The sequence below is a fragment of the Cebus imitator genome, unplaced genomic scaffold (genome assembly GCF_001604975.1).
Source record: "Cebus imitator isolate Cc_AM_T3 unplaced genomic scaffold, Cebus_imitator-1.0 Scaffold212, whole genome shotgun sequence".
NCBI lineage: Eukaryota > Metazoa > Chordata > Mammalia > Primates > Cebidae > Cebus > Cebus imitator.
In genome coordinates this window covers 307,628-317,068 of record NW_016107527.1, presented here as the reverse complement: position 1 = coordinate 317,068, position 9,441 = coordinate 307,628, and the positions used below count along the sequence as shown (strand labels likewise).

The 9,441-nt window shown below is 34.1% G+C and overlaps 1 long non-coding RNA gene across 1 annotated transcript; it reads right to left on the bottom strand.

Annotated features, from left to right (window-relative positions):
* LOC108317945 lies at positions 1–8,284 on the bottom strand. Its single transcript, XR_001830957.2, has 3 exons — positions 8,200–8,284; positions 6,611–6,824; positions 1–62 (listed from the first exon to the last, which is right to left on the bottom strand). It is a non-coding gene; the product is annotated as an uncharacterized LOC108317945 (long non-coding RNA).
* Between the last annotated feature and the right edge of the window lie 1,157 nt (positions 8,285–9,441).

Genomic DNA, 9,441 nt, shown 5'->3' with positions numbered 1-9,441 from the left:
AAAAAAAAAAAGGAAGGCTTTTGCTTTTGACCATAATTTCACCAGTTGGTCCTAGTTTTGCACTATAGGAAAATAAACAAAGATATTATATTTCAAACACAAAAAGGACTTGGCCGTATTTGGATTTGGACATCTTTTGGAAATGCTCCCCTACTTCTTTATACCATTGTTTGTGTTACATAAATTTTGACTTGTCATCTTCCTAGGCTGCTTGCTTCATTCTAAATATTTTTCTTTTTCTTTTTTGGGTGTTGTTTTTAGAATGGTCATTCTAAACTTAAGACACCAATCATATACTTTCATTTACTCTTCATTCACTCTTCTCATGAGCTGGACACTATATTTCTAGTCTGCTATTAAGACTGTGCTGCCTAAATTCAATACTGTGATTTCAATAAATAAATGCAATGTAATATTTAGTGAAGCATAGTAGACAGTACCAAGAGTTGTAATAAAATTTTAATGGTTACTGCATGTTCCTTTACTTTTTGATTTCTTTCAAATTCTATTGGTGATATTTTATTATTCTGGGAAGGTTATTTTGAGTAAATTTTTAACACCTAAGACTAGAAATCCATATTTCTCTTTAAAAATTTAGATTTGACATTAACTGGCATTTTTAGCTGTTATTTTAGCTATTAATATTAGCATCTTCTGATGGATTCATATGGCATCTGAAATTTTTATAATGATTGATAATTCTGTTATGCATTATTTGTGTATCCTCTCCTATGAATATATTTAGATTATTGGATGTCACTTTTAGTCCTAGTAATTTAAGACTCTTAATTGGTGTTCATTTACCATTTCTCACAAAAATTTCTATTAGACTAGACATTTTATATGACATTGATCATTAAATAGTACTACAAAAAACAGAATTGTAATGCTGCCATATATAATTACAGTTTTTATTTTTTATTAATTTTTATGGATTGCAGAATTTCCTTGGGCTGGGAGATTATGATATAGGATGGCAAGCTGAGATCAAGACTAAGTGGCTCTACATGTTCCCCTGGTAACACCCCATGGATTTTTCCAAAATCAATGTTCATCTTTTTTGAAAAAAGAATAATACCTATTTAATGTTTTCCCTTAATCTTAAAAAAGGTTTGTGAATTCTACATTATTTCCTTCACAAATATTTAATACAAAATAAATTTAATAAAATAGCTTACTTTTCTCTCCTTCACTGCCTGTTTTGCCTTAAGTAGAACTTACGCTCTGCAACTATTTACGTATAGGCGCCACCTAGTGGCAAAGGCAAAACATTTACACGTAAGTTAATGATACTTTAGCTGTTGTATTATATTCACAGATGCATCTTTTGGAACACATAATACATTAATACATATGCAGAAAGAGTGTTTTAATGGTGTTGTGACAAAGAACTGTATTAATATATTTAAACTATTTATTTGAATATACTGCTATATGGTTTGGTGTTTAAAAGCATCCTTTTGAACTACAAGACTAACTACCAAAGTGTGTGAAGGAAAGGGGGAAAACATTGGCCCACAAGAGTCCTTGTATTTCTGTGGATTATTATTTTAATACAGTTATAATAATTTTATGCCATGAATCATATTTTATCTGAAGGCATTTCTACAGTACTTCTATTTGAATTCCTTTTGACAATATCATCACTAATTAACAATCTGCACTTACAGTGTATCTGTTTTGCTTTTAATACTGACAATAAACAAGACAATTATTAAATTTAAAATTGCTAAACTAAATAATGCTTAACACTTTAATCCTGAGGAATAAAAATGAGCATACGTATCCATTGGCCTAGTAGTTAGAGCAGGACTTGAGATAGTCACCTCCTGGGACTCAAACACGGTATAATCTGTTAATGATCATAGCCACTAATTAGAGTATATCTTGTTAGGGAAAGAAATAAACTTGCTTGTTTGCTGGTCTGGCACCAAGAGGATAATTAATATTTTTATTGCGGCCTGATTCCCAGCACTTTCCAGCTGCATACCTGCATCTAATGGGAGCACAAATCAATGCTAAGAATGGGTTCTGCCTTAGCCTGAGAAGTAGTTTCTGCATTTACAACTGCCTTAGTGATGCATTCATCAGTTACTCCAAAGTACTTCTAGAAAGAGGTGCTTTGTACTTCCTTAACACTTCACTTTATTGATACTTCCAGTATCCTTTAAAAAGTATCTTTAATTACCTGTGGTTCTCTTATGTCTAGAAAAGGATACAGGCCAAGGAATTGATCATCTTTCTATTTCCAGCGCACAGTCTTGCATGTAAGAAGCCCATAATACATAATTTCAATATTTAAAAAAGAATAAAATAAAAATGTATCTACGAAATGATCTATGATTCTTAGGTAGTTCTAACGGAGAAACGTAGTTACTTATCTGTGTATGTACTAAAACCTATTTCATTGGGAAAGCAGAAGAAAGAGTAAGTAGAGACTCAACCACATTTCTTTTACTCTGAACTGTGTGGTATAATAGCCCGGTCCTCATACACAGATTTGCATAGGAACTGAACACAATTTTTTGGCTCTTGGTTCCAACTTGCTGGGCCACAGAATCACCATGAGTGTGAACAACCTGGAAAATACTCGTAGCAATGTTCCTGTTTCTAAAAGGCACATGAAAATACATTTTTAGATTATTATAATTTTACAACTTAAATCACCTGGTAAGTTTAGCCAACACTTATTTTATTCTGTTTCGCTTTTGCTGAGTGCTTACCATGTGTAGGACCTGTGCTTAGAACATATACTTAGTTTAGCAGTGAGAAAGCCAATGCTAAGAGCTCTTGACCAACTTACCCAAGGTCCCACAGCTAATAGGTCACAGAGTTTGGAAGCCACACAGTCTGTTTTTTTATATCATGAAGTCCACCCTGAAATGGTGGGAAGCGTGATAAAATCTTAGATTCAGTTCAGATTATTCAAGGACATAACTTTGCATCAATATCCAAAGCCAAACTTTTGCAGTCATTCTGCATATCGTAATGCTGTCCTGGCAAAAGTGCTGAGTCTCAGTGATTGATGTCCAAAAGTTCTGTGATAAATTATTTATGTGATTAGATGTTTTAAAGAAAGTAAAGAAGCAGAGTGCAAAATTGTGCTAAAATATTCACATTATTAAAGCGGTTCCCTGGCCCCTTTTCCCTTTCTTCTAAGGTGAAAGTATAAAGCTACTCTGATTGCAGAATTCTTCATTCTCTAAGTTAGGAATCAGCCTTTACTAATGGAAGTGGGTGCAAATGGATAACTGCTAGCTACTGGCAGGAGAAGAGCCCTTGAGCTGTTATATGGGAGTCACAATTAGAAAAAAAAATAAAATACAGTATATAAACAAAGTAATAGCCACTATCTGGAAGTCAGTTGAAAGAAAATGGCTATAATGAAAAATGGAAGTTAAAAGTTGAAAAGATTTGCCATGAATACATCAGGCATTTCAGAGTAGGCAAAAATCTAAATAGACAATATGGATTACATTTAGTAAGAAAGAATAACTTGTCTAAGAATACTATTATAGGTAAGATATTATAACTCCTATTTCACTGAAAGTACCATCAGATTCAGCCAGAAGTATAAGAAAAGACAGGGAGTTTAAATGTCGGTACACTTAAAACATATCCAGCTGGCAAACCGAAGATAATCAGTGGCTCTTGAATTTAGCATAGCTAAGCAATGTTACAAGTGGATTGTCAAGTAATTTAAATGATTTTAATAAGCGGGGATAAAATATCAAGTTAACTTATCCAGGTACATATTTTCATCTTAGTTAATCAAAGAATCTTTTCTATTCCATGATCAAATATACTACTGATTTTTAAAATTATATATACATACACATACACACACAGAATGTATGTATGTATGTATCTATCTATATGTAGTGTGTGTGTGTATATATATATATATATATATATACACACACACACAAAATAAATAATTACATACTTATAATTTCATATGACAAAACAGTTACCTTTGGTGTACCACTTGCTTATCTATGGAGATGATTAGGGTAGGTATAATATCAAAAGGGATAGAATAATTTATATTTATCTTTACCTTACAATGGTTAACTATGCCTTCTACAGCAGACTTATCCCTTTTTTTTTTGGAGAGGATAATAGATTCCATAAACATAAGCTTCAGAGGGCAGGCCTAATTTGAGGGGCTGTTTATTCATCCATTCAGCCATTGTGTCTCATGTCCGTTCTAAATGTCAAGCATTCTTCTAAATGCTAAAGATACATCTAGGAGTTATATTCAAATTGTTTAACCACTGGTTCTATGAGCACCAAATAAGCAGAACAGACACTGCCCAAATGGCACCTCAGAAATAATTGCATATAAAAATATTCACTGTCACCAAGGGATTTTCCACTTTATTCAGAAGATTGAGTTAAAAGGCAATCACTAGACAATTTGACAACTGTTGTTCTAGTAATTGTAAACACAGCATAGATAAAACTTTTTCAAAGAATCCCCTCCGTTTTTTCTTCCATATTAGACTCTTTCCGGTTTTATAACCTTAATGCATTAAAATTTATGATCCAAACTATCAAATTAACCAAAAATTATCTTCAGAGCATGAAATTTAAAATCATATTTAGGACTTTTTAGAAAGTTGACTTTTGAAAATAGTAGCTTGTTTTTGTAAAACAAAACATAAATTTTTTATGGCTGCTAAATCATTTCAACTTAAAGATATGTTGCTCTCTTTAAAGTTCCCATATCTGCAACTTAGCATGTAAAGAAAACACGGATCATATTTTATGTTAAATGTGCTTTTAGAAAACACGGTGATTTTCTAAGACATTTATTAAAAATATCAGAAATTGGGCCATGCAGTGGCTCACTCCTGCAATCCCAGCAATTTGGGAGGCCAAGGCGGGCAGATCACGAGGTCAAGAGATCAAGACCAACTTGGCCAACATGATGAAACCCCATCTCTCCTAAAATATTGGGCATGGTGGAGCACACCTGTAGTCCCAGCTACTCGGGAGGCTGAGGCAGGAGAATTGCTTGAACCAGGGAGGCGGAGGTTGCAGTGAGCCAAGATCGCACCATTCACTTCATCCTGGCTCCTGGTGACAGAGTGAGACTCTGTTTCAAAAAAAAAAATATATATATATATATATATAAAATATATATATATATATAATATATTATATATATTATATATTACATATAATATATATTATATATATTATATATGTGTGTATTATATTTTATATATGTGTGTGTATACATATGTACATATATGTATTTATATGTATATATCAGAAAGTGAAGTAAAGAAAAATAATCCATTTTTACTTGAATTAACCAAGTAAATTATTTCCCACTTTAATTGCCTCTCATTTGGAGATATAGTTATAAATTCTCAGAAACAAACAAATAAGTTGAAGAAGAAATGTCTTTGTTAATTTTTGAGACTGAATTCACATAGAAATTCTTTTACATGTTAGAATCTTAAACACTTCCAGGGTACTGATTAAAACTATTATTTTTAATTGCAAAAATTGCCAAAAATGTAAGTTCTATACTCATAATTAAATGGATATCTATTTTCTAAAAAATATATATATATATTATAAACTCTCTCTAGATATGGAGGGAGACATTAAAATCAAGCCCTTATGAATAAAGAAAAGCTACATGCAGTTCTATGTTCATTAGAAATAATAAAATTTTACACAAGCACACTTTCTAGGCCTATAAGGTAGTCTATTTTCCCTAGGTGGCCTACCACATTTGCTGAAATATGACACCATTTTGCACATTTCTTTTTCTTAAATATATATGCCATTAAATATTATGCAGCATGTGTGGTGCATTGCAGATGTTGCATTGACTTGTTAATTTCCCCTAGGTGGCGATCTTTTCAAAGAAGCTGTACAGGCACTTCCATCTAAGAAAATTGAGCTAATACGTGTGTATATGTATACAAAGATATATATACACCCGCTCTGGCTATTAATAATCTCTAGCTATTAATAATACTATCTTCATCTACACAGAAGAGAAAATACAATTTTGGGGGGGTGACACAATATGAATTTAAAACCTGTTCTCAAAAGTCTTACAAAACTGGATATGTGGATATTAGCTACTTTAAGAACTTAAATATATATTAGAGAAAATATATTTCAGAAACATTAGTTCTGGGATTGTGGTTAGTTATGGATGCAGCAAGAAAAATCATGCTCAAATTTTAGTCTGGGCTCATTGCTTACAGCTTTTTTCCTAAAGCTCCGACATCTGTTATTTAATAAATAACAATAGGTTTCATCTATCTCTTTAGAGTTATAATTGTTGTCACTGTTTTTCAGGCTGTCCATAGCTGCTCTTTTGTGACAGCTCCTTTAGGTGGGGTATCCCACTGGTGAATGAAACAGGTGACCAGGCATGGCGAAGCCACTTATACCTTAGCCCGCTCCATAATATACTGAAAGACAGGAGAAGCCATTAAAACAGAAAAACAGCCTACCTAAATGTAGATAAATGATATGGAGCAGAAAATATTCTAAAATTCAGAAAAATAAAACCTTTTTTCCTATTCAGTCTTCTTATTTCTATATTTATATAGAACATATAAACCTTCTGAGACACCCATACACACTTGACATTTGTACATATAAAATTAGCCTTCCTCTGCTTTGGAATGTCACCTCTTGCTTTTGCTTTGTTTGTTATTTTAAATTTTCTCTTGCTCCACCCTAAGGCTTTAACCATATCAAGAGATGTGAGGCTGGCAGTGATGACACATGACTACAGCTTCCCTCTCCTAAATGCAATCACAGAGTAATCAAAGCATCCCATAAGACTTCAAAAAAAAAAAAAACAATATTACAGTAGTTATTTGCAAAGAAACTTTATATGAATTATGTACTTTGACATTTGCAAGAGCCTGAGCAGTCAAAAAGCAGAAATCATCACCCTTCCCATTTTACAGATAAACCTCAAAGAAATTAAGGGCTTTCATTAGAGATAAAAAGTTGGTCACTAGAAACTTAAGACTCAAAGCTTTTTCTTATCCCTTTGTATGCTCACTAATGTTTTGGCTGTAACCAGCTCTTCATAATGGGACTCATACTGCGTCTCCACTGCCTTCGCTTGGCTTCTTCCTGCTCACAAATACCATGAGGTTGCTCCTGTATTCACTATGAGGAGTAGTTTCAAATTTAAGATGAAGTTTCTAAATAGCCTCTGGATAAGGATTTATTGAAACGACTTAGACAAACCTCTTAACTTTATGTTTGGTACCCTGAGCAGAGACCATGGGCAATAAAATTAAGCACTGGAGTTCGATGTCCTTACTAAAACTTTGGCCAGAATGCCATTTGGATCTTTGACAGACTAACTTTGTCTTTCAAACTTACCCTTAGTGACTTATCAAAACGTTAAGTCCATCACCTCTGTTATCTCAGTGTATCAATCCATTTTCCCATAAAGTCTCATTGATGCTCCTTTTTCCCAACTCTTCACCATTGCCTTCCTTCTATACTCTTTCCACTGTAACCTTTGGAAACCTCCAATCAGAACCAGCTACAAATGTGTGGGGCCCAGCGCAAAATGTCAATGCAGGACTCTTTGTACAAAAAGCAGGCAAAAAAAAAAAAAAAATCATTTTCCTTCTGTGATTTCTGTCTAAACCAGTTAATGGGGCGTTTTTTGTTGTTTTGTTGTTTAATCTCATGCTCTTTGGGGCATGGATTAAATAATATGCCAGGCAAGTGCAAACTCTCACAGATACCTGGGTCCTGCCCACAACTCCATCTGTGGGGCTCATATGCCTGACTTTGTCCCTTCTCAAGCCTATGCCTAGGCCCCCACTAGGAGTAGCAGTTGTCATTGGGCAGGGGAGGAGAGAAGATAGCTGTGATTCTGTCCTACGAAGGTGAGGAGGTGGGAAATCAGTGGAAAGGCAGTTTCACAGGTGAGCCAAGATTCCAAGCCCTGGCACATCTACTAATATTCCATCGGATTCCACTTACAGAACACAAATTCCAAGATAGCCTTGTTAAAAATTTCAAGATGATATCCACAGAGCATTAAGCCCCAGTAAAAGGGTCCCTTTTTAAGAGTGAGGATCTATTTGAGGGCACTGAGAGAAGTCAGGAGATTGGGCCTGCCCCCCTCCACAATAAATGGCTTTCCCAACATTCTTGACCTTTTTACAGGTCAGATCTCTGTCTTACTGAAATCTGGTGCTCCTCAGAGGTACTCGGTTCCTTGGAACCTGCGTGAGCATGCATTGCTTATTCTCTCATGCTCATGAGAACTGGAGGAAAGAGGAGCAGAAAGAAATTTCAGCTTCACAATGCTGACTCACTCATAAAGCATTACTGTTTTGACCTAATGTCAGTGAGGTGCATATCCTGACTATGGTTCCTTTACACTCTGCTATTTTCCATCACTCAGCTCCAGTATTCTATCCCTCTTCCACTGATTATTTCATTGCCTCTAGAGTACAGCTTTTTTTCTCACCCTCAAACCTTGACATCCCCCAGCTATATTTACAATCCATGCAACAATCTCTGTCACAGGCCTTTGACGTCAGCCCCGTTGCTCTTCAACTCCGTTTTAATAACTTAATTTTGAGGTTATATCTTGCATTTTGACATAGCCAGGAGGCACCAGAACAAGGAAATTTTACATTTTAACTTCCTGCTTTTTGGCAATTTTCCTCTGTTTTGTTCTATAACCCTTTACTCTCATAAAGACTGATACAACTTTTTTAGGGGAGAGAAAAGATTATTTGGATGCAATAGAAATAGAATTTTGTTTTCTCTCAAGGGTTTTAAGTTATGACATATCAAATTGTCCAATGTCTTATGTTTTGTGTCTTTGTAATTGATTTCATGCACTTTTGATAATATTATCACATTTCCAACAATTTTATATGGATACTACTGACACACACACATGCACACACACTTCCATTCTGGAAATTCAAGGTGAAGGAACACATGCTTTTTTTCCACTCTTCATCCTGCTAACTCTCCAGATAAGTTCACTACAAATCTTCTTTGACATTGTTGAGAGTCTCAGACCCTCCAGAACTCATTTTTATTTCATTCTGCCAAATTTTTCTGACTTCACTGTAATCAGTAATGTATACATTTTATAATCTTACTTGAATTACTTTCTTAAAAATATTTTATCTTTTATCTTTTGAAATATCTTCTTATCTCTTGTATTTCCATTGAACCAGCCCAGGAAACATAAACTCAAAATCAATAATAATGACAAAAATTTCTACCAAATATTGCATGTTTGATATGTTTCATCCTGGTTTTATCTGATTGAATCTCCACAGTGATCTTATGAGGTGAATACAATTATCCCCAATTTACATCTAAGGAAATTGTGCATTAACAAAGTACAGTGACTTGTTTGTGTTATTTTTGAAGTTAGAATTTGTGGCTCTGAAACTTTAG